This window comes from Bos mutus, chromosome 7, assembly GCF_027580195.1.
Source record: "Bos mutus isolate GX-2022 chromosome 7, NWIPB_WYAK_1.1, whole genome shotgun sequence".
In the NCBI taxonomy this organism is placed as follows: domain Eukaryota; kingdom Metazoa; phylum Chordata; class Mammalia; order Artiodactyla; family Bovidae; genus Bos; species Bos mutus.
The window spans coordinates 67,741,492-67,766,652 of record NC_091623.1 but is presented as its reverse complement, the minus strand read 5'-3'; the positions used below and the strand labels follow the sequence as shown (position 1 = coordinate 67,766,652).

Genomic DNA, 25,161 nt, shown 5'->3' with positions numbered 1-25,161 from the left:
GATACAGGATGCTTGGAGCTGCTCTGGGATGACCCAGAGGGATGGTATGAGGAGGAAGGTGGGAGGGGTGTTCAGGATGGGGAACACGTGTACACCCGTGGTGGATTCATGTTGATGTATGGCAAAACCAATACAATATTGTAAAGTAATTAGCCTCCAATTAAAATAAATAAATTTATATTTAAAAAAAGAAAGAAAGGAGCAAAGCTTCAGCAGCTTGGCTCTACCGAGCTAACCTTGCACTGTACAACAGCCAATAAACCTCTTTGCTTCAATAAAAAAATAATTAAAAATAAAAAGGGTTATAATCAATAGAACTTCATAATAAGCTTCTACTAAAAAAAAAAAAAATACACAGCTCTCCTATACCCAATGACAATTACTGTTATTGTTAGTGAACTATCAAAGGAAAGAAGCAAGGAAGGAAGGAAGGAAAGGAGGAAGGGAGAGAAAAAGGGAGGAAGGGAGAGAAAAAGGGAGGAAGGATGGGAGGAAGGAAGGGACGGAGGGAATCAGAAAGGAAGAAGGGGAGAGGAAAGTATTGGGACCACTTCCAGAAAAAATGTTATTTGAAAAGATTCCAGAAGAAATATTGGAAAATTGGGGTAGCCACCCAGTCATTTAGACCAGTCAATTCTAATAAGTAGTAGAATAATAAGTGCCAAAATTGGGGTATTTCTCCATGTGCTGGGATATCAGTTTTACTCACACTACCCTTCAGACAAGTCCAGAAAAATGCAAATTCTTTATAATCTCTTAAATAACATGATTACCCATTATGAATCCCCATAGTCTAGGATGAATCCCCATACTCTAGATAGAAGAAAAGCTGTTATTGAAATCCATGATTTAAAAATTATGCTAAAAAAACCCTTACCCAATACAATAATTTAGTCATTACCAATAATATTCAGTTGGTTTATGTTTTTAAAAGCATCAGTATTTAAGTCACATGTTTTTATGTAGAGATTGGATGAGGCCTAGTGTAACTAAGGCAGTGTCAGGAGGAGATCCTTGCACACAAATTGCACCCCTGCGCTATCATGGGTTCCTACGCTCTGTGGCAATGAGCCTTGTCCACTGAGTTGCTGCTTGACCTGCTGACATTTAAACCTAACTTCCCTTCCCCCTTCTCTCTTCCCTACTCTCCCTCCTTTCATCTTCTTCTTCATCTTCCTCTCTCTCTCTCTCCCTCTCTGGTCAGCTCTCTGGTACTGGCATCATTCTGGCTCTCACAAGTGCCATGTCTTCTGGGGAACTCCAGGTCTGGAAGTGGACCCACTCCCAGCTATTGTGGGAGTGTATCCCCAGGCCTTGAGCTCCTGTCCCCAAGTAGTCCACAATGCAGCTTACTTCCAGCTGCACTGCATGTGTGCACGCTCAGTCCCTGTCTTGTCCAACTCTGCGCAACCCCATGGACTGTAGCCCACCAGTCTCCTCTGTCCATGGGATTTTCCAGGCAAGAGTACTGGAGTGGGTTGCCATTTCCTACTTCAGGGGATCTTCCAGATCCAAGGATTGAACCCATTTCTCTTGTGTCTCTTGCCTTGGCAGGAGGATTCCAGCTGCAGTAAAATCCTTTAAGGGTTTAACTGAAGTTCTGAGTCCTTCCCGTGATGCACAGGATCTAAGAGCTACACAGAACACTAAACTCTAGTCTTCCATCTACCATGCTACCATTATATGCCACTGAGTACACGTGACAGGAGGTAAAAAAGGAAATAGTGGCAGATTTGTGGTTTTTTTTGGGGGGGGAGGGGGTTCCAAAATCACTGATGACAGTGACTGCAGCTATGCAATTAAAAGACGCTTGATCCTTGAAAGAAAAGATATGGCAAAGCTAGATAGCATATTAAAAAGCAGAGATTTTATTTTACTGACAAAGTTCCATCTAGCCAAAGCTATGGTTTTTCCAGTAGTTATGTCTGGATGTGAGAGTTGGACCATATAGAAGGCTGAGCGTCAAATAATTGATGCTTTTGAACTGTGGTGCTGAAGAAGACTCTTGCGAGTCCCTTGGATAGGAAGAAGATCAAACCAGATAATCCTAAAGGAAATCAACCCTGAATATTCACTGCAAGGACTAATCCTGAAGTTCCAATACTTTGGCCTCCTGATGTGAAGAACTGACTCATTGGAAAAGACCCTGATTCTGGGAAACACTGAGTGCAGGAGGAGAAGTGGATGACAGAGCATGAGATGGTCAGATGATCACCGACTCAGTGGACATGAGTTTGATCAAACTCTGAAAGGTAGTGAAGGACAGGGAAGCCTGGCATGCTGCAGTCCATCTGATTGCAGAGTCAGACATGACTCAGCGACTGAACAACAACCCTTGACAGTGTCACTTCCCAGACAGGCACAGGCGAGAAGCAGCCTGAGAGCTCCTTCCATGTTTTTAACCATGAAATAGACAAACCCTCTTTCTCTAGGCGTTCCCTCTAACACTCCCATCTCCGATTGGGCAGGTGGTATACATGTAGTCTTCATCTTCTGCTTCCATCTATCCCCCAATATTACCCAAGTATCTCAGGACCAAAACATGAGGTATCCACGTGTTTTCCTACCTTACATATAACTTACAGTTCTCCTGGCATGGTAACTGACATGATAATGGAGGAAATATAGGGATTTAGGGGGAAAAAAAAAAAAACATTCTGAAAAGTTTGGTTTCCCAGACTATACTGACTATACCAGACCATACCATACAACACTGTCCTATAAATCCTATTTTGAATGTCTGAAGCAAAATATTATCTTTCTTTCTCTCTGCACTTCACCTGTAACAAGCCTAATCTATCACTTTCACCTGTCTTCAAGTGATCAATAACTGTGGCTCAGGGAGAATGTCATGTGCACGAAAACAAGATGCAAAACAAACTGTGTTAATAATCTCAGACTTCTCTCCATTTTAAGGCTTGCATTCCTCTGATAGAGCGAAGAGAAAGCAAGAGTGTAAACAAAGTCCTGTGGAGCTCTCCCCATCTGTTCTTTTTCTGGTGGCTTCTTACTCTTTTCCCCTTTTCCAGTGTAACTGGGAATAGTTACACTGCTGTGAGGTGATAACTCAATATTAACCTTAAAGCGATGGTGACAGAGGTGATCCTGGTAGAAACATCTTTGCTCAGAAGCTCTGACCATATTTCACTTTGTGTGCTCTTAGATTTTTGTTCTGAGCTGACCTTCAAGTACCAGTCTGCAAACAGAAAAATAAAGGCAAGAGAACTATATGCTGAAACTACCAAAGGCAACTGACTGCAGAGATGCACAAAAAATGCCATCTAGTAGGAGACAACGACCTTAAGAATACATTAATGAACAAATAACCTCCAATAACTCTGGCCAAAAGGTTATTTATAGTCATCTTTGACTATATACATATACTTCTCTGGCTATCTGTGCTTCTCGGGTTTTCTTACTTTACTATTATTATCCAGAAAGTGGGAGTGTGAATGGATGAGACAGAGCAAAAGATAATCAGATAATAACAGAATGGTCATTCTTGGGATTTTCTCTCTTGTGAACCTCTCTTGAATTCATTCTTTATCTATGAAAAGGTCTTCTCTGGGCAATTTCTTTCTTTCTTTTCTTTTTTTACTTTGCAGCCACACCACACAGCATGTGGGATCTTAGTTCTCCTGCCAGAGAGTGAACTTGGGACCCCTACAGTGAAAGCAGAGTCTCAACCATTGGATCACTAGGGAAGTCCTGGCAGTTTCTGCATATAAATGTTCAAAACTCTGTTAGGTGTTATACGCGGAACCGAGATGAACAAATCAGACTATCTTGCTTTAAGGATCCTGCAACCTATTGGGTTGGACCATCAGGCACATAAATATCTAAAAACAAAGCAGGGACATGGAAGAAGTACACAAAAACATGAGAGCAGAGGAAGGTGAGATTAAATTTTAACTACAGAAGCTAGACTAGATTTCATAGATAAAATCACCTCCAGCTAAGCTTTGAGCAGGTGGAGGACTTCAATAAACAGAAAGAAGAATATATTAGATTTAAAAAAAAAGTTAGCAAATCTATAGTTGGATATTTCGTGGTAGGAGTATTTAAATGAAATTAGGAGTAACTCTGTGTAGTATGTGGAAGGCACAGGAGGAAACGGGGAACAGGAAGTTTAAAACCAGGAAAATAGTTTGAGTTAAATCAAGAGGTACTTAAGCATTTAATAAAACAATTTGAACTTTATTGTGCACAGCACTGGGAGGGTAGCAGATTACTGAGCAAAAGAATTGCTTGATCTCAAAGCAAGGATATGAATACAGGTCAATACAACTGTTTTGTTTTGTTTTTTTAATGAGGAAAATATAAATAGTATGGCTAAGACAAAAAAATATGTTCTCCTTCTGCTTACATGAGTTTTTATTCTTTCTCCTGAGTTGGACAACAATGTCTGTAAAGAATAAGTAAACAGTTTTCAGAGAGTATCATTGATGCTTTTTACGGAGTAGTCTTTAAAATGAGAACCCTTGATTTCTAACCTAGCATTGAAAGGTTACCTAGCAAAAAAGCATATACAAAACAGTTTTCTGGCAAAAGATTTTCCTATGCTAATAACTTGTTTGTAATTTTGGAAGAAGACTCCAGGATCTAACTCATCAAGTACAATTTCCATGAACTTATCATTCTTATGGAATTTCATCCCTGGAAGTTGGAAGTTAGGAATGGAAGGTGAGAGAAAAATAATCGACTTGAAAATTAAGACACTTGGCCAAGTGCTAGGCCCCGCAGGCCCTGACTGTTGCCTTAAAATAAAATGATTCCTCTATCACCTCTTCTACCTGACAAACTGGCAAGAACTTATTCATGATTCTTTCCTATTAAAGAACAGAGCAGGCACCCCTGGGGCACACAGGCTAGCAACGGTGGGAGCAGCTCGGGATGGGATCTGGAGACGACAAGGACTCTTAGGTGTGCAATCTCCCACTTGAAAGGTCTTGAAAATAGGATTGGAGAAGGAAATGGCAACCCACTCCAGTGTTCTTGCCTGGAGAATCCCAGGGACGGGGAAGCCTGGTGGGCTGCCGTCTATGGGATCGCACAGAGTCAAACACGACTGAAGCGACTTAGCAGCAGCAGCAGCAGAGAATAGGATGACTTCATGGCAGGAACTCACCTGCATCTCTCATATGCTGAATTTCTTAAGCTAGAGAAGATATTTTTTAAAGTTTGTGTGTACTAATAGCTGTTCATTTCCCTGAGATGGGCTAATTTGCTTCTTATTTGAGACATAATTCTTTCTTAGAGCTATACTGATTGCTAATGATGTAATAGGAAGAGACACTCAAACAATATGCATTTACACATGGTAAGTATTAACTTGGGAAAGATTCTTTACTGATTTCTGCAAAACCTTATTGAGCTCCCTCTGTTTGGATAGTTGATCACATTTCTGTAGAAGTTTTAATTTTATCATGGGTTTTATCTCCTTTGCTTTACCTCCCTAACAATATAACTTGAGAAGGGAAGGTGCTATAGCCTCCAATTCACTCTGCTTGGTATGCTGGAGCCAAGTGCTTAACTTCTCTGAAATCACACAGTAATAGAGCCATACAAAAGACTTAAGTCTTTTAACTCTAATCTGTCTTTGCTCATTGGATGATATGTGAGTAGCTGCATTAGAATCCTTCAGATGTTATCATGTGAATAGTTTTCAAAGTATATAGACCTACCCTTTTCTGTCTGCTTTTTCTCTTTCCTGGTGTGTTGGTCTGAGCTTGAAATGCAGCCTTTCCATTCAGGACTAAAATAAGTGTCTTTCCTTTAAGTCTCTGACTTTGAGTATTAAGCTATACTCTCCTACTCCTGTATTTATCAGATAGGTAAGATAGAAAAGCCATTTGAATGATGTGTTTTCTGGAGAATTATTTCTTTGCAGTGATTTTCCACAGCATTTTCCCTAAGGGACTGATAAAGATCACAAATAAACCTGACTGTGCTTTGTATTAGGCATTAGTTATTGTTTTAGATGTTTTCCCTGGCTCCTGCAGACGCTAATCAAACATCTCTCAAAGGAAAAAGTATGCTCCTCATTTGTCACTTGAGAATGTTATGAAAGGCTCACCCTTTCAGCAGATGGGATGGTCTTTCCTCAATGATTCCATTCTTCTAAAATGTCTATATTTGTCTACTATTACTGTATTTATTGAGATAATTAACATGTTCTATAGCAAATGTGCATAATTTACTACTTCCAGGATTAAGTTAGACAATAATATTTACTTTGGGTTGGACTAACACCTGAATCTTGGAAAGTTTAAAATTTATTCAGATAATTTGGGACTAGAAAATTGGGATAACTCTATTTTATCCCAACCTTTTATTTTATCCCAACCCATCTTGTGCAGCTTGGTTTAAAATGAAGTTAGTGAATATTAAAAAATAAAAGAGTAAACTTTTTATGACTTACAAGGGCAATAAAAGTGCTTGTTGGAATGTGTGGCTTATGAACTAGGCACAGTACAAAGTAACATAGGTATTTACATATAAAATACATACAATAAACTTGAATATATAACAATCTTGAAATCTATGACCATAGATTACCAGTTTAAATAAGATGAGGAAAAGAAAAAGAAAAGGAAATCAACCTAATCACATATTCTTTCTGTTCTGTTTCCATGTCTTTTCTTTGGCTTTTCTTGTCTCCTCAATTAATTCTCCATCTGCACTGGGTATTAAAGAAATATTGTATTGATACAGTGTTAAACAGCTGTTAGGTCCTATATTTTTATGTTTCTTGTGCTGGATTTGATGTCTGTAAGTCTAATTATTTCTAAAGTAGAAACACTTATTGGTACAATGACATTTTAACTACCATAATGATTCACCTCTTAGCCAGCAGCTTGGACTACACTCACTATTGGGAGCTATTTAACCTGCTAAATAACCTTGTATAAATCCAGACTTGCTGCCCCAGGTAAGCTTCCAAGAATGATTTCTCTAGTCAGAAACTATACTAAAACTCAGAGAGGGAAATGCTATTTCTTTAAAATCACTTATCACACAATGAAATTATTTTTTAACTAATGCACATCTCTTCCTACTAGAATGTAAGCTCTATGAGAGCATCGAAAACTCTGCCTGCCACACGAGATATTTATCAATATCTGTTGAGTGAGAGAATGAATGAATGAGCAAGAACAGAGCAAAGTTAGCAATTTGTCTGGATACTTTCAGTCAACATAGAAGAATGAATGGAAAAGAGACATAACTGTTTAGATGAATTACTCATTACTATTTTATCAATTCCCTTTGATAATATTTTATTCCAATGGTTATAATTTTTCTTCAATAATTTACACCATTTTTTATTTCTAGTTGTTCTAGAATTTTTACTTTATGTTTCTGTTATTTTTTAATAGTGTTACTTCATTTAACCTTTAAATATTCTAAATAAAAATGCTTTAAATCTTTGTGTGACTCTTTTTTATCGGTAACTTTACATGGAGTTAACTTATGCCCTAATTGTTATTTATTTTTCTTTCTTAGCATTACATGATTTAATTGATTTTGGAATTTTAACTTATAGTTTATTCTGAGAGGAAATTTTTATTTTTATCTTTTTCTGGGTTTTATTGTTGTGTCTTGGATGATGATTTTTTCTAATCTTTTTAAACTTGATAAGGCTTATTTTCCAGCATAGCATATAGTCTAGACAATGGCTAGGGTACACTTGATATGACATGTATTCTGCTGTTATTGGAATGGATCAGTCTATAGATGTCAAACAAGTCAAGTTGGTGATAATGTATTCAAGCCTTCTATATGTTTGCTGATTGCCTAATTATTCTTTTCATGACTGAGAATAGGTATTGGAATCTCTAATATTGTTGAATAGTCTATTTCCCCTTTGAGCTATTTCACTTTTTGCTTCATGTATTATGGGGCTCTGGTTCTACATGTGTACAATTTGTAATTGCTATATCTTCCTGATATGTTGATCCTCTTATTATTAAGAAATGACTTTATTTCAAGTAATATTTCTTATCTCAAAACCTTTTTCTAATATTAATATATCCAGTATAGCTATTACAAGGACCTGACCAACCTTACAGAATACATTTTTAAGAAAATATTTTAACAGAGCTTAAGCAAAATATTTTGCTCCACTCTTGTTCTGGTGTTCTTTATATGAAGGTACCTTCAAACACTTGATCACTAAATTGATTTGGGAATCTAAAAGAAAGAATTGTATACTCCATATTTATCATACTTTGATACACAGATGTATAGTAATATGTGTAAATAATTATCCTTTTTATGTGAAATATTTCTGAAGATCATCTGAAATATTCCCCTCTGTTGAAACACTACTCTCTGAAATCAATTACTGATTTATTTATTTATTCACTACTCTCTGAAATCAATTACTAATTTATTTATTCATGAAAATAGTCTAATATATACTCCTAAAATGGTTAGAAATAAAATTTAATGCACTTTTACATTCAAATTCATAAACATTTATTCAACTATATAGGAACATTACATAGAAAGCACATAACTTTAAATACTTTTTTTGGCATAGTCTATAAACTCAGCCTTGAGATCAAATTGCCAATATCCACTGGATCATGGAAAAAGCAAGAGAGTTCCAGAAAAACATCTATTTCTGCTTTATTGACTATGCCAAAGCCTTTGACTGTGTGGATCACAATAAACTGTGGAAAATTCTGAAAGAGATGGGAATACCAGACCACCTGCTCTGCCTCTTGAGAAATCTGTATGCAGGTCAGGAATCAACAGTTAGAACTGGACATGGAACAACAGGCTGGTTCCAAATAGGAAAAGGAGCTCGTTAAGGCTGTATATTGTTACCCTGCTTATTTTAGTTATATGCAGAGTACATCATGAGAAACGCTGGACTGGAAGAAACACAAGCTGGAATCAAGATTGCTGGGAGAAATATCAATAACCTCAGATATGCAGATGACACCACCCTTATGGCAGAAAGTGAAGAGGAACTCAAAAGCCTCTTGATGAAAGTGAAAGTGGAGAGTGAAAAAGTTGGCTTAAAGCTCAACATTCAGAAAATGAAGATCATGGCATCTGGTCCCATCACTTCATGGGAAATAGATGGGAAAACAGTGGAAACAGTGTCAGACTTTATTTTTCTGGGCTCCAAAATCAGTGCAGATGGTGACTGCAGCCATGAAATTAAAAGACACTTACTCCTTGGAAGGAAAGTTATGACCAACCTAGACAGCATATTCAAAAGCAGAGACATTACTTTGCCAACAAAGGTTCGTCTAGTCAAGGCTATGGTTTTTCCTGTGGTCATGTATGGATGTGACAGTTGGACTGTGAAGAAGGCTGAGTGCCAAAGAACTGATGCTTTTGAACTGTGGTGTTGGAGAAGACTCTTGAGAGCCCCTTGGACTGCAAGGAGATCCAATCAGTCCATTCTGAAGGAGATCAGCCCTGGGATTTCTTTGGAGGGAATGATGCTAAAGCTGAAACTCCAGTACTTTGGCCACCTCATGCGAAGAGTTGACTCATTGGAAAAGACTCTGATGCTGGGAGGGAATGGGGGCAGGAGGAGAAGGGGACGACAGAGGATGAGATGGCTGGATGGCATCACTGACTCGATGGACGTGATTCTGGGTGAACTCTGGGAGTTGGTGATGGACAGGGAGGCCTGGTGTGCTGTGATTCATGGGGTCGCAAAGAGTCAGACATGACTGAGCAACTGAACTGAACTGATGAACTCAGCACAATGACTATTTTGGTAAAAAAATTTAAATACATAGAGACCAGCAGATTTTATTTCCAGATAATCAACTAATCGGTCAGGTCCTTGACGAAAAAGTATAATAAACTGCATAGCAAATATCAAATACACTATTTAATGTCACTTTCATTACTACTTTCAAGATAGATCTGTGCTAAACTACAATCAATATTAAGAGAGAATCTATTCTGTTTTTAACAATATTTGGAATGGGGGATATTACTTGCCAAAATAACATTTCATTGGCTTTGGATAAAATGACAGACACTGAGAATATTGCTCTTCTTTAAAAATATAACAAATATTTACTAAGTGGCTACTATGTTCAAGACCCTGTACATAGCACTGGATATATATATATATATATACACACACATATATATACATGCATGCTTTCAAAGTGCTTCCCCCTTTGTTTCTTCTTCTTTCTTCCTTTTTCATTTTCTTTTTTTCCCCCGCAGAGTAAGCTCCTATTGCAACTCCCTGCTTCAAAAATCCATTTAATATATAGTCCTCAGATAGAGAACGTATCAGATATTAAACTTATAAGAACAGATGCTACACTTGATCTTAGCCAAAAAGGCTGAGAAGAGCTTTCTATCTAGTTAGGCTATCTGCTATCGGAGAAGGCGATAGCAACCCACTCCAGTACTCTTGCCTGGAAAATCCCATGGACGGAGGAGCCTGGTGGGCTGCAGTCCATGGGGTCACAAAGAGTCGGACACGACTGAGCGACTTCACTTACACTTTTCACTTTCATGCATTGGAAAAGGAAATGGCAACCCACTCCAGTATTCTTGCCTGGAGAATCCCAGGGACGGGGGAGCCTGGTGGGCTGCCGTCTATGGGGTCGCACAGAGTCAGACATGACTGAAGCGACTTAGCAGTAGTAGCAGCAGCAAGCTACCTGCAGGTAAAACATGATGTGATAAGTGCTGTGACAAGAACACGCACAAGGAGGAACAGTCACCATTGGGAGTCTGAGAAGGCCTCCTGGATTACAAGTAATACAAGTAATACAAATAATGAATGGTAAATAGGAGTTCTTCAGCTAAAGAGGCAGAGATAGAAAAGATACCCCAGGCTGAAGTAGTAGTATGCATAAAATACTTTTAGGAGAAGATATTCTATTAAGAAAAAAAAATTTATTTTATTGTAGAGTGGCAAAATTGGAAGTACGGAGAGAGGTAATAAATATCCTACCACAAACTAGGTGAGAAGGAAGACAGCCTATTCTTAAGTAGCATGAAATGGACAAGAAGAGAAATGGATGAATTAAACAAGCTTGGGGGGGTGGGGAATTGACATGATGCATTTATTTCTTGAACGTGCTGGCCAAAAGAGAAAGAAATGAGGAGGATTCCCAAAGAAGTGGCTTGAGTATATAGATGAACGGCTTGCCATTTTTTGGAACTAAAAAGTCAAAAAGAATCATGTGTAGTTAGTGGGGAAGCAGGCAGCAGGGATTTTCAGAGTGAGTCCTTGTAGGCAAAGTGATAAATTTGACTTTTAACGTGTTAGTTTAAAGGGAAATACATGGTGGATATCCAGATGTCAGATAAACTTGTTCTGAAACAGGAGAGAAATCTCTGGAAATACAATTTTTTAAATTATCAGATTACATCCTTAGCTATGGAGTTATCTATCTATAGACAGCAGAAATGATAGCCAAAGATAGATCTTGAAAACTTAATTGGCAGTCTTAGGAAGAAGGGCCAGTGATGAGATTGAACAGGAAAATGAATCTAAAGTGTAGAAAGACAGGAAGGACTAATATTGCAGAAGCAAAAAATGAGTTAGCTATCAACTGTGGGCAAATAAGGTATCTGCTCTTTGTCTTCAGATGCATTTGGTGACTTTAATAAAAACAGAATTCATGGAGGGGTTCTGACTACTACAATACTTCAGGGAATGGAGAATTCAGAAAGTGATATAGAACTAATAAAGGAATTACCTCTTCCTAATTGAAATAAATAAAATACAGAAAAAAATACTTAAATACTAAAATATGCCATGCCAAAATATAACTATAGAAGTTCAAAACATTCCACCCCAAAATATACCACTTTGGCATAGTGATTATTTTGAGCTGTAGGTACTTGAAAAGCAACAAATGCAGGGAGAGGCTTTCTCTGAACTCCTCTTATCTACCTAAAGACAGATCCTCCAAAAGGAACTCAGTTGTCATAAATCCCCTACCTAGAAGTTTCATCAAACAGGAAAGATTGATGCTTATCACAGGAGGGGAAGGGAGAAGTTGACATGACTCCTGAACAAATTTTCCCACAAACTATCATACTTCCCATTTGTTCTTCTAAAGGCTCATTCATCTTTCCTAAAAGCATTTACTTTTCCCTAAGAAACCTACACTCCTCCTCCCATTTCCCTATTAAAATGGTATTTAAGCCTGAATTCCTGTCCATTTTAGCTCATTAATTCCTACAATGTCGATGTTCACTCTTGACATCTGTTTGACCACTTCCAATTTGCCTTGATTCATGGACCTAACATTCCAGGTTCGTACGCAACACTGTTCTTTACAGCATCGGACTTTACTTCCATCACCTGTCACATACACAACTGGCCATTGTTTTTGCTTTGGCTCTGTCTCTTCATTCCTTTTGGAGTTATTTTTCCACTCTTCTCCAGTAGCATATTGGGCACCTAATGAATGACCTGAGGAGATCATCTTTTAGTGTCATATCTTTTTGCCTTTTCATTCTGTTCATGGGGTTCTCAAGGCAAGAATACTGAAGTGGTTTTCCATTCCCTTCTCCAGTGGACCATGTTTTGTCAGAACTCTCCACCATGACCCATCCGTCTTGGGTGGCCCTACATGGCATGGTTCATAGTTTCATTGAGTTAGACAAGGCTGTGGTCCATGTGATCAGTTTGACTAGTTTTCTGTGATTGTGGTTTTCATTCTGTTTGCCCTCTGAGGGATAAGAGGCTTATGGAAGCTTCCTCATGGGAGAGACTGACTGTAGGGGGAACTGGGTCTTGTTCTGATGGGCGGGGCCATGCTCAGTAAATCTTTAATCCAATTTTCTGTTGATGAGCAGGGCTGTATTCCCTCCCTGTTGTTTGACCAGGGACCAAACTATGGTGGAGGTAATAAAGATAATGGGAACCTCCTTCAAAATGTCCCATGCATGCACTGCCCCACTCAGTGCCCCTGACCCTGCAGCTGGAAACCGCCAACCCACGCCTCCGCCAGAGAATCCTGGTCACTCACAGGAAGGTCTGGGTCAGTCTCTTGTGGGGTCACTGCTCCTGAACACGAATGGGCAAATTTAACACAGATGACCATTATATCTACTACTATAGGCAAGAATCCCTTAGAAGAAATGGAGTAACCCTCATAGTCAGCAAAAGAGTCCAAAAAACAGTACTTGGGTGCAATCTCAAAAACTACAGAATGATCTCTACTCATTTCCAACGCAAACATTCAATATCACAATAATCCAAGTCTACACCCCAACCAGTAATGCTGAAGAAGCTGAAGTTGAACAGTTCTATGAAGACCTACAGATCTTCTAGAACTAACACCCAAAAAACAAGTCCTTTTCATCACAGGGGACTGGAATGCAAAAGTAGGAAGCCAAGAGATACCTGGAGTAACAGGCAAATTTGGCTTTGGAGTACAAAATGAAACAGGACAAAGGCTTATGGTTTTCCAAGAGAACACCCTGGTAATAGCAAACACCTTCTTACAACAACACAAGAGAGGACTCTACATATGGACATCACCAGACATTCAATACCAAAATCAGATTGATTTTATTCTTTGCAGCCAAAGATAGAGAATCTCTATACAGTCAGCAAAAACAAGACTGGGAGCTTCCTGTGGCTCAGATCATGAACCTCTTATTGCCAAAGTCGGACTTAAACTGAAGAAAGTAATGAAAACCATTAGACCATTCAGGTATGACAAAAATCAAATCCCTTAAGATTATACAGTGGAAGTGACAAATAGATTCAAGGGATTATATCTGATGGATAGAGTGCCTGAAGAATGATGGACAGAGGTTCATGACATTGTACAGGAGGCAGTGATCAAGACCATCACTTAGAAATGCAAAAAGGCAAAATGGTTGTCTGAGGAGGCCTTACAAATAGTGGAGAAAAGAAGAGAAGCTAAAGGCAAAAGAGAAAGGAAAATTATACCCATTTGAATGTAGAGTTCCTAAGAATAGCAAGGAGAGTAAAGAAAGCCTTCCTTAGTGATCAATACAAAGAAATAGAGGAAAACAATAGAATGGGAAAGACTAGAGATCTCAAGAAAATTAGAGATACCAAGGGAATATTTCATGCAAAGATAGGCTCAATAAAGGACAGAAATGGTAGCGACCTAACAGAAGCAGAAGATATTAAGAAGAGGTGGCAAGAATACACAGAAGAACTATACAAAAAAGATCTTCATGACCCAGATAACCATGATGGTGTGATCACTCACCTAGAGCCAGACATCCTGGAATGTGAAGTCAAGTGGGCCTTAGGAAGCATCACTATGAACACAGCTAGTGGAGGTGATGGATTTCCAGTTGAGCCATTTCAAATCCTAAAAGATGATGCTGTGCAACTGCTGCACTCCATATGCCATCAAATTTGGAAAACTCAGCAGTAGCCACAGGCCTGGAAAACATTAGTTTTCATTCCAATCCCAAAGAAAGACAATGTCAAAGAATGTTCATGCTGCTGTTGCTGTTAAGCCACTTCAGTCGTGTCCGACTCTGTGTGACCCCATACACGGCAGCCCACCAGGCTCCTCCATCCCTGGGATTCTCCAGGCAAGAACACTGGAGTGGGTTGCCATTTCCTTCTCCAATGCATGCATGCATGCAAAGTCGCTTCAGTCGTGTCCGACTCCGTGTGACTCTATGGACAGCAGCCCACCAGGCTCCTCTGTCCACAGGATTCTCTAGGCAAGAATACTGGAGTGGGTTGCCATTTCCTTCTACTGCACAACTGCACTCATCTCACATGCTAGCAAAGTAATGCTCTAAATTCTCCAAGTCAGGCTTCAACAACAGGTGAGAACTTTCAGATGTTCAAGCTGGATTTAGAAAAGGCAGAGGAACCAGAGATCAAATTGCCAACATCGGTTGGATCGTTAAAAAAGCAAGAGAGTTCCAGAAAAACATCTACTTCTGCTTTATTGACTATGCCAAAGCCTTTGATTTGTGGATCATGACAAACTGTGGAAAATTCTTAAAGAGATGGGAATACCAGACAACCATATCTGCCTCCTGAGAAACCTGTATGCAGGTCAAGAAGTAACAGTTAGAACTGGACATGGAACAACAGACTGGTTCCAAATCAAGAAAGGAGTATATCAAGGATGTATATCGTCACCCTGCTTATTTAACTTCTATGCAGAGTACATCATACGAAATGTTGGGCTGAATAATGCACAAGGTGGCATCAAGATTGCCGGGAGAAATATCAAAAACCTCAGATATGCAGATGACACCACCTTTATGGCAGAAAGTGAAGAAGAACTAAAGATCCTCTTGATGAAAGTGAAAGAGGAGAATGAGAAAGTTGGCTTAAAACTCAACATTCAGAAAACTAAGATCATACATGGCATCCTATCCATCACTTCATGGCAAATAGATGGGGAAACAATGGAAATAGTGACAGACTTATTTTCTTAGGCTCCAAAATCACTGCAGATGGTGACTGCAGTCATGAAATTAAAAGATGTTTGCTCCTTGGAAGAAAAGTTACAACCAACCTAGACAGTATATTAAAAAGCAGAGCCATTACTCTGCCAACAAAAACCAAAGCTATGGTTTTTCCAGTAGTCATGTATGGATGTGAGTTCAGTGTTGCTTTTCAACTGTGGTTTGAACAACTGTTCAGTCGTTGCTTTTCAAGTTGATGCTTTTCAACTGTGGTGTTGGAGAAGACACTTGAGAGTTCCCTAGACTTCAAGGAGATCAAACTAGTCAATTCTAAAGGAAATCAGTCCTGAATATTCATTGGAAGGACTGATCCTGAAGCTGAAAGTCCAATACTTTGGCTACCTGATGTGAAGAACTGACTCCTTGGAAAAGACCCTGATGCTGGGAAACATTGAAGGCAGGAGGAGAAGGGGATAACAGAAGATGAAATGGTTGGATGGCATCACCAACTCAATGGACATGAATCTGAGCAAGCTCCAGGAGTTGGTGATGGCCAGGGAAGCCTGGCATGCTGCAGTCCATGGGGTGGCTAAGAGTCGGACATGACTGAGCAACTTAACTGATACTGAAGCCTGAATTCTAAGCTACCTTGGGAGTTACTCATTCTTCCCTGGGTATCTCCCATGTATTCATGAGGCACATATGTTAATAAACTTTTATCTGCTTTTCTCTTCTTAATCATCTTTTATCACATTAGTTCTCACCTAAAAACTCTGAAAGCTAAAAGGAATAATTACTTTTTCTCCCCTACAATAAGATATTTAAGTACATAGCCAAACTTTAATGAAAAAAATCCTTATACGCCGTGATTGAAGAGGAAATTGAAAGCCAGAGAGAAAAGTGGGAACTAAATGCAAGTGGTCCAAAGAGACGGAAACCAAAATGCAGACCAGAAGCTGGCCCTTTCATGCCTGCTGGAGAACATGAGACAAGGTGTTAGGCCCACGCATAATGAAGTTATTTACTACCTACAGAATTTTCTGCATAAATCCACCCATCACAAAAGCCGGGAGCAATAAAATTTACTAGTCAGTGAATTTTTAAAAACTGACTCATAAATAATTACAATTCCAACCCTGCAATGTATTCAAGTAAGTACTCCAAATACAAACTATCATAAAATTCCTGAAACCCCAGTTTCTCATTGGTTCCCAGGAGAAGCAAAGGTAAATCTATGCTCTAAATATGTTTACTTCCATTACTTAGTACACTTATAGTGAAAACATTCTTCACTGAAGAGTATTTTCTAAAACTTATAAACTACATGAGAATTTGAGCCATTTTAGTGGAGAGTCAGGAGATAATAAATAATAACACTATTTTAAAGAGTGAGTATCAAGTAAATTCTTCATTTGATTCAAGGAGCTGTGGTGTAAAAAACAGAAAAAAGAGGAGAGAATAAACTGTAGAGCAATATGGACTTAAGAATGAGAAAGATTTGATTATGTTTATGTACTAATAAGAAGAAATTCACCTTTTAGAAAGGTGAAAATAAAGTCATTTGAAAATTGAGGAATAGTCAGAGCTAAATAATCTGAAAAGATATTTGAAGTGTAGGTGTATGATTCTTTGGGACTCCATGGACTGTAACCTGCCAGACTGCAGCATCCATGGGATTTTCCAGGAAAGAATACTGGAGTGTGTTGTCATTTTCTTTCTCCAAGGAATCTTCCCAATCCAGGGATCAAACCCAGGGGTCCCTCAATTGCAGGCAGACTCTTTACTGTCTGAGCTACCAGGGAAGTCCTGGAGGTAAGAAACTGGCCTTAAACTGTAGAAGAACAATTATTTTGAAAAGAAAAAAATAAATATAGGTGAATAAGAAAAAAATTTGTAGGAAAGAGGAACAAAAAGTAGAAAATTTTTCAATTTGATAGCATTATCTCACTTAATTCTTACAACAATGATATTTGATATTGTTACTAATATCATAGAAATTGATATTACATGCTTTGCTGAATTTGTTTACTATTAAGGGCAAAGCTGGAATTTGAATCCAAGTACTTTCTCTTCATAATCTTATACAAGTATCATATAATAAAATTTCTACTGAAACTCAAATACTGTAGAGATGACCATGTTAATCATTACAACATCCTGGAAGAAAAAGATCAGCTATTTTTTAATCAAAATTTCTACAATGAGGACATCATCATGCCATTTCTCATGGTAAGCCAATATGTCACATTAGCTGTGGACCCCATGAACTGTAGCTCACCAGGCTCCTTGGTCCATGGAATTCTCCAGGCAAGGATATTGAAGTGGGGTGCCATTTCTTTTCTCCAGGGGATATTCCTGACCCAGGGATCAAAGCTGGGTCTCCTGCAGATTCTTTACCATCTGAGCCACCAGAGCTGACTCTTATGTAAGGTATATGAATGCACTAAAAATGAACATATAGGTTATAATTACATAGCACTATAACTAAATAAAGTAAAATCACTAAATTTATACATTAATGCTTCATAAGAGTAGCATAAATAATTTGTCTCTGACCTGATCAGGGGTATTACATTGTCTGTAGGCATACAATCCTGCATGGACACATTCGTAAGTATAGTTTATGACAACTGTATGCTTTCCTATCTCTTCCTTTAGTTTTAAGTTTAAATTCTATCTTCTGAGAGATCTACTTTATCCACCAAATTGAAAATTTGCTCGCTCTCTTAAGTTGTATCACTATATCTCCACAATATCTTTAAATTGAAACCCTTTTATTTTCTATGACAATTTCTGACATACTTTTATTTGAGAAGCACAAATTCAATGTATCAAAAATTAGTTCACAACACTAATTAAACAGCTCAGAAAATATGTATCTGAGTGTCTACTATTGACTAGATACTATTATAAGCATGAGGATACAGAAATAAATAAAGATACAAAGTCCCTGTATATATAGAGCTTTTCTAGAGGAAAATTAATAATGAATAAAATGAGTACAATACTATTATTTAAATAAATTAGCATAACGCAATATGAAGTAGTAATAGTATTCTGCTGCTGCTGCTAAGTCGCTTCAGTCATGTCCAACTCTGTGTGACCCCATAGAAGGCAGCCCACTGGGCTCCCCCGTCCCTGGGATTCTCCAGGCAAGAACACTGGAGTGGGTTGCCATTTCCTTCTAGAACATAAAACACTAGCATATAACATTAATGTAATATATATAATAAAATCTGTTAAATGTATTAAGCTGTACACATGCTATGGGGCTTCCCAGGTGGCTCAGTGGGTAAAGAATCTGCCTGCAATTAAGGAGATGCAGGTTCGATCCCTAGGTCAGGAAGATCCCTTGGAGGAGGGCATGGCAACCTGCTCTAGTATTCTTGACTGGAGAATCAGCATGTTACAGGCCATATGGTTGCAAAGAGTCAGATATAGCTGAAGTGACTGGGCATGCATGCACACATATACATACTATAGTATATTATAACCAAGAAAAGAACCAGCAATGAAAAACAGTAAAATTTCCAGAAATTATGTGGGACTAGAAAGAGTTAATTTTTCTAGACGCCAGAATGGAGAAACTGTGTAATGTATGGAAATAAAAGAACTCCAAATGGGAAATAAAGAAATAAAACTTACTATGTGAAGAGGATGGCATACTATACATAGAAAATCCTAAGAATGCCACTGGAAAATTACTATAACTCATCAAGAAATTTGGTAAAGTTGCAGGATATAAAACTAATATACAGAAATCTGTAGCATTTCTATACACTTACAATGAATTATCAGAAAGAGAAATTAAGAAAATATTCCCATTTATCATTGCATCAAAAAATATAAAATACCTGAGATAAAAGACCTGTTTTACATAGTGGTAAAAGACATGTTCTTGGAAAACTTTAGGACACTGATGCAAGAAGTTCAAGACAATACAAACAGATGGAAAGAAATACCATGTTTATGGATTGGAAGAATTAATCCTGTTAAAATACCATACTCCTCAAGGCAATCTACAGATTCAGTGTAATCCCTGTCAAAATACAAACAGTATTTTTCACAGAAACAGAACAAATAATTCTAAAATTGTATGGAAACACAAAAGGCTCCAAAGAGCTAAAATGATACTGAGAAAGGAGGACAAAGCTGGAGGCATCATGCACTCTCATTTTGAAGGATATTACGAATTTACAGTCATCAAAACAGTATGACACTGGCACAAAAACAGACACAGGGAACAGTGTAACAGAATGGAGAGCCCAGAAGTGGACCACACACTGTGGGCAACTCATCTATGGCAAAGGAGGCAAGTATACACAATGAGGAAAACACAGCCTCTTCAATAAATGGTGTTGGGAAAATTAGACAAGACATGCAAAAGCATCAAACTGGACTATTCTTTTGCATGATACACAAAAATTAGTTCAAATAAATTAAATATTTAAATGTAAGACTTAAAAATATAAAACTTGTAGAATAAAACTCAGGCAGTAAGCTCTTTGATATCAGTCTCAGAAATATTTTTATGGACATGTCTCCTTCTCCTTCCAGGCAAGGGAAATAAAAGCAAAAGAAATAAATAGGACTTCATCAAACTAAGAAGATTTTGCACAGCAAAGGGAATTATCAACAAAATGAAAGGACATTCACTGAAAGGGAGAAGATATTCACAACCAAATATCCAATAAAAGGGTTAATATCCAAAATATACTAAGAACTTACACAACTCAACATCAAAAAGCAAACCACCTGATTAAGAATGGGCAGAAAATCTGAATAGACATCTTTTCCAAAGAAGATATGCAGATGACCAACAAGCACATAAAAATATGCTCAATATTCCTCATCATCATGCATTAGTCACTCAGTCGTGTCCGACTCTTTGCAACTCCATGGACTGTAGCCTGTCCATGGAATTTTCCAGGCAAGAATACTGGGATGGGTTGCCATTTCCTACTCCTCATCATCAGGAAAACGCAAATCAAAACAACAGTGAAGTATAACCTCATACCTGTCAAATTGACTATCACCAAAAAACAACAAATAACACGTTTTGCAAAGGAAAAGGAAAACCCTCATGCACTGTTGGTGGGAATATAAAATGGTGCAACCACTATGGAAAAGACTATGGGGATTCCTCAAAAAATTAAAAATAGAACTACATACGATCTATTAATTCTACTCCTGGTCATTTAACTGAAGAAAGCTAATTAAAACAGACATGCACCCCAGTTCATTGCAGCATTATTTACAATAGCCAAGACGTGGAAGCAACCTAAGTGCCCATCCATAGAAAAAAGAAGATGTGATATACATATATATGCAATAGAATAATACTCACCTGTAAAAAAGAGTGAAACCTTGCCAATTGCAACAACATGGACAGATCTGGAGAGCATTATGCTAAGTGAAATAATTCAGGCAGAGGAAGACGAATTCTGTACAATTTCACTTATAGTGAAAGTATTAGCCACTCCGTTATGTCCAATTCTTTGCGACCCCATGGTCTGTTCATGGAATTCTCCAGGCAAGAATACTGGAGTAGGATTCCATTCCCTTCTCCAGGGAGTCTTCCCGACCCATGGACCAAACTTGGGTCCCCTGCATTGCAGGCAGGTTCTTTACCATCTGAGCTATCCTAAGTGGAATCTAAAAGAAACAAAACAAATGAACAAACATAACACAACAAAAAACAACGATATAGAGAAAAGCCCAGGTGGTTGCTAGAGGGGAGAGGAGTGAGGGACAAAGAAATGAGTGAGTTAGAGTAAGAACTTCCAGATGTTCAAGCTGGATTTAGAAAGGCAGAGAAACCAGAAATCAAGTGGCCAACATCCACTGGATCATAGAAAAAGCAAGAGAGTTCCAGAAAAAAATCTACTCCTACTTTATCAACTATGCCAAAGCCTTTGACCGTGTGGATCACAACAAACTGTGGAAAATTCTTCAAGAGACGGGAATACCGGACCACCTTATCTGCCTTCTGAGAAATCTATATGCAGGTCAAGAAGCAACCGTTAGAACTGGACATGGAACAACAGACTGGTTTCAAATCAGGAAAGGAGTACGTCAAGGATGTATATTGTCACCCTGCTTATTCAACTTCTGTGCAGAGTACATCATGTGAAATGCTGGGCTGGATGAAGCACAAGGTGGAATCAAGATTGCCAAGAGAAATATCAACAACCTCAGACATGCAGATGAGACCACCTGTATGGCAAAAAGTAAAGAAGAACTAAAGATCCTCTTGAAGAAAGTGAAAGAGGAGAGTGAAAAGCTGGCTTAAAACTCAACATTCAAAAAACAAAGATCATGGCATCTGGTCCCATCACTTCATGGCAAATAGATGGGGAAACAATGGAAACAGTGACAGACTTTATTTTCTTAGGCTCCACAATCACTGCAGATGGTGATTGCAGCTATGAAATTAAAAGACGCTTGCTCCTTGGAAGAAAAGCTATGACCAACCTAGACAGCATATTAAAAAGCAGAGACTACCCTGCCAAAAAAGGTCCATCTAGTCAAAGCTATGCTTTCTTCAGTAGTCATGTATGGATGTGAGAGATGGACCATAAGGAAGACTGAGCACCAAAGAATTGATGCTTTTGAACTGTGGTGTTGGAGAAGACTCTTGAGAGTCCCCTGGACTGCAAGGAGATCAAGCCAGTCAATCCTAAAGGAAATCAGTCCTGAATATTCGTCGGAAAGACTGACGCTAAAGCTGAAACTCTAATACTTTGGCCACCTGATGCGAAGAACTGACTCACTGGAAAAGACCCTGATGCTGGGAAAAATTGAAGGCAGGAGGAGAAGGGGACAACAGAGGATGAGATGGTCGGATAGCATCACCGACTCAATGAACATAAGTTTGAGCAAGTTGTGGGAGTTGGTGATGGCCAGGGAAGCCTGGCATGCTGCAGTCCATAGGGTCGCAAAGAGTCATACATGACTGAGCGACTGAAATGAACTGAACTGAACTAGATTAAAAGGTACAAACTTCTGGTTGCAAAATAGTCATGGGTATGAAATGTATGACATGGGAAATATAATCAACAACTATTTAATATATTTGTATGGTGGCATATTATAACTAAACTTATTATGGTGATCATGTTTAAACACATAGAAATATTGATTCACTATGCTGTGTGACAGGAACAAACACAGTGTTGTAGGTATTCAATACTTTAAAAACAAACAGACCAACAAACTCATAGAATAAGAGGTAAGATGTGTGGTTATCAGAGTTGGGGTTGAGAGTAGGGGAAATTAGATGAAGGCAGTCAAAAGTAAAAATTCTGGTTAAAAGATAAATACATGACTTGATAATTAATACTGCTGTATGAAAATCAACACTGCTGTCTGAAAGTTGTTGAGAGTAGATCCTAAGAGTTCTCATCACTAGGAAAAAAAATTATCTATTTCTCTATTTTGTATCTATATCACATGACGAAACCTCACTAAGCATGAGATAATCATTTTACAAATTTGTAAGTCAAATTATTATGCTGTATACCATAAACTTATACAGTGGTATATTTCAATTATATCCTAATAAGCCTGGGGAAAATGAATAAAATAAAATAAGTGCCTATACCACAGAGCAGGAACAAGTTGTTTTCAGAATTCAAGGCCCTCTCTATTATGACCTCATTGACTTTTTTTAACTTCATTTTCCTCTCCTATTTCTCACTGCCACACTGAAGCCACATTCATCTATCCATCACCCACACATACATTCAAAGTGATACTGAATATCTGAAATGTGCCAGATACTGCAGGTGACAGGTTATCAGAATATGTAAAACATACTCAGTCATGAGGCAAACAATAGACCAGACTTAATATTCAAGTATAATAACTCGTCCAAGATCTTGAATCCCAAATTGACAAATACCACCATATAGAATCGGAAAGGTAAAATTAAATGAAGATGGATGATAGAGGCATTTCAGCTACTACATCAACTTTGTAAGCAACATAATATAGACTCTTTCCTCAGCAAAAGTGAAAATCCACATAAAGTGGATCTTTGGTGAGTTGTCTGAAAACGATAGAAACTGAAAACAATAGAACAATGAATTTCAAGGGTTTAACAAATAGTAGCTCTCATCTGAAACGTTTTTCTTCTTATAACCCCTACTGAAGTAGTATCTTCTTTCAATGTACAATATTTATTCACATTGTTCATTTACTCATACTACCCATTCAGTCATATTATTTCATAGAAGTACATGTTAATCTTTTATTATTTAGCCTTTCACTTGTATGTGTGTTTAAGTGTTTATCTGTATGTGTGTGCACACATGCTGTGCATTTTCAATATACTGATAGGATTGTGTATTATACTTGTACTTCAAAAAGTATGCAGAGAAGCATTTTATGCAGAATAAAAATGAATAGCTATTAACAGAAGGATTAAATTCATGTTAATAACAACAAATTATTGAAAAGGACCAAATAAATTATCTTTTAATTACTTCTTTGAAATCATAATGCAAGTTACTAACTGAAGCTTTTAAAATCACTGACCAGTGACTTGATGCCATATAGACACAATCACAAAAGACTTATAGATAGCCTACCTTTTCATGGAACTAAGTCTCATAAAAAACATAATCAATAAACAGAACCTAGTAGATGTCTCTACCAATCATGTAAGATATGTTTATCATTTGACAGGTCATTGCACCTATGATAAGAATTGAGAAATTATAAGTCTAAAAAGTTATAATTCCCTAGACTGAGGTATAATTTGTGTTACCAGAGATGAGATCCACCTTACTTTATGAGGCTGATATTTGAAAGATGGATAGTAATATTTTATTGCATAAGGCCGATGCTAATATCATCCTTCATTCTTAGCCAATCTTTTTATGAAAGGAAGAGCCAGAAGCCTCAGGGCATCATATTGTACCTAATTACAATAAAGGAATCCCTGCATCAAATTTAAGCATTAAATACCCGCATTTATTTTATGTGTTGTTTGTATTGCTAAGATAAAAAAAGTCGTGACTAAATAATCTTTACCCTTTAGAGTCTGTGGATTTAAAACAGGCTGTATTTGAGCTGTCAAATAGAAGAAACAAAACTATAAACAGTACGAAAGACTTAGAAAACGCTCCTTCCTTAAGCACAGAACTGGAGGTGCATTTTACAGAGATGATTATTGCTTGTTAAGGAGGCAAGAAGTTCAAAGAGAGCACCTGTCTGATTCCCAAATCACCCTGAAAGAACAATAAAATAGTGTTTTAAGCAGTTTTAATGGTAATTCAATCATTGAAATTAACAAGTGAAAATGTATTATAATAACATGCAACTTGGTTACAGCAGATGTCCAGAATGGCCAAGGCTTATAATCTGCTAAAAAAATTAACTTGAATTCAACTATCATTTACTATACTCCTAGAATTTCACTGAATTTACAAGGAGTGTAAAGAGGTAAAAGGTATTATTCTTGACCTGAAGTAGCTTGGGGTCTAGTTAATGACATATGAATAATCCTCAAGAAATATGCATAATGCTACTTAAAGGAAATTGATATATAGTATTGTACTCAGTCTTATAGGAAATTTAAATAAGAGAAAGTCAGTGTAGAGTGAAATGAGCCATGGCAAGTTTCAGGGAATCAGATGCATTTTCAATTGGCTTTTGAGCAATGTGTTAATCATATGCCCTCCCCACAACAGCATGTGGTTTTACTTGGATTTGGTAGATATCCCAAGTTAAAGAGAAGAGCAGGAATAAAGACAGGAAATGAGGCAAGTATAAATAGAAAACAGA

The 25,161-nt window shown here is 37.8% G+C and overlaps 1 pseudogene; it reads right to left on the bottom strand.

Moving 5' to 3' along the window:
* Window positions 1–10,207: 10,207 nt before the first annotated feature.
* On the bottom strand, window positions 10,208–10,340 carry LOC138988719 (U2 spliceosomal RNA; annotated as a pseudogene).
* Window positions 10,341–25,161: the final 14,821 nt, after the last annotated feature.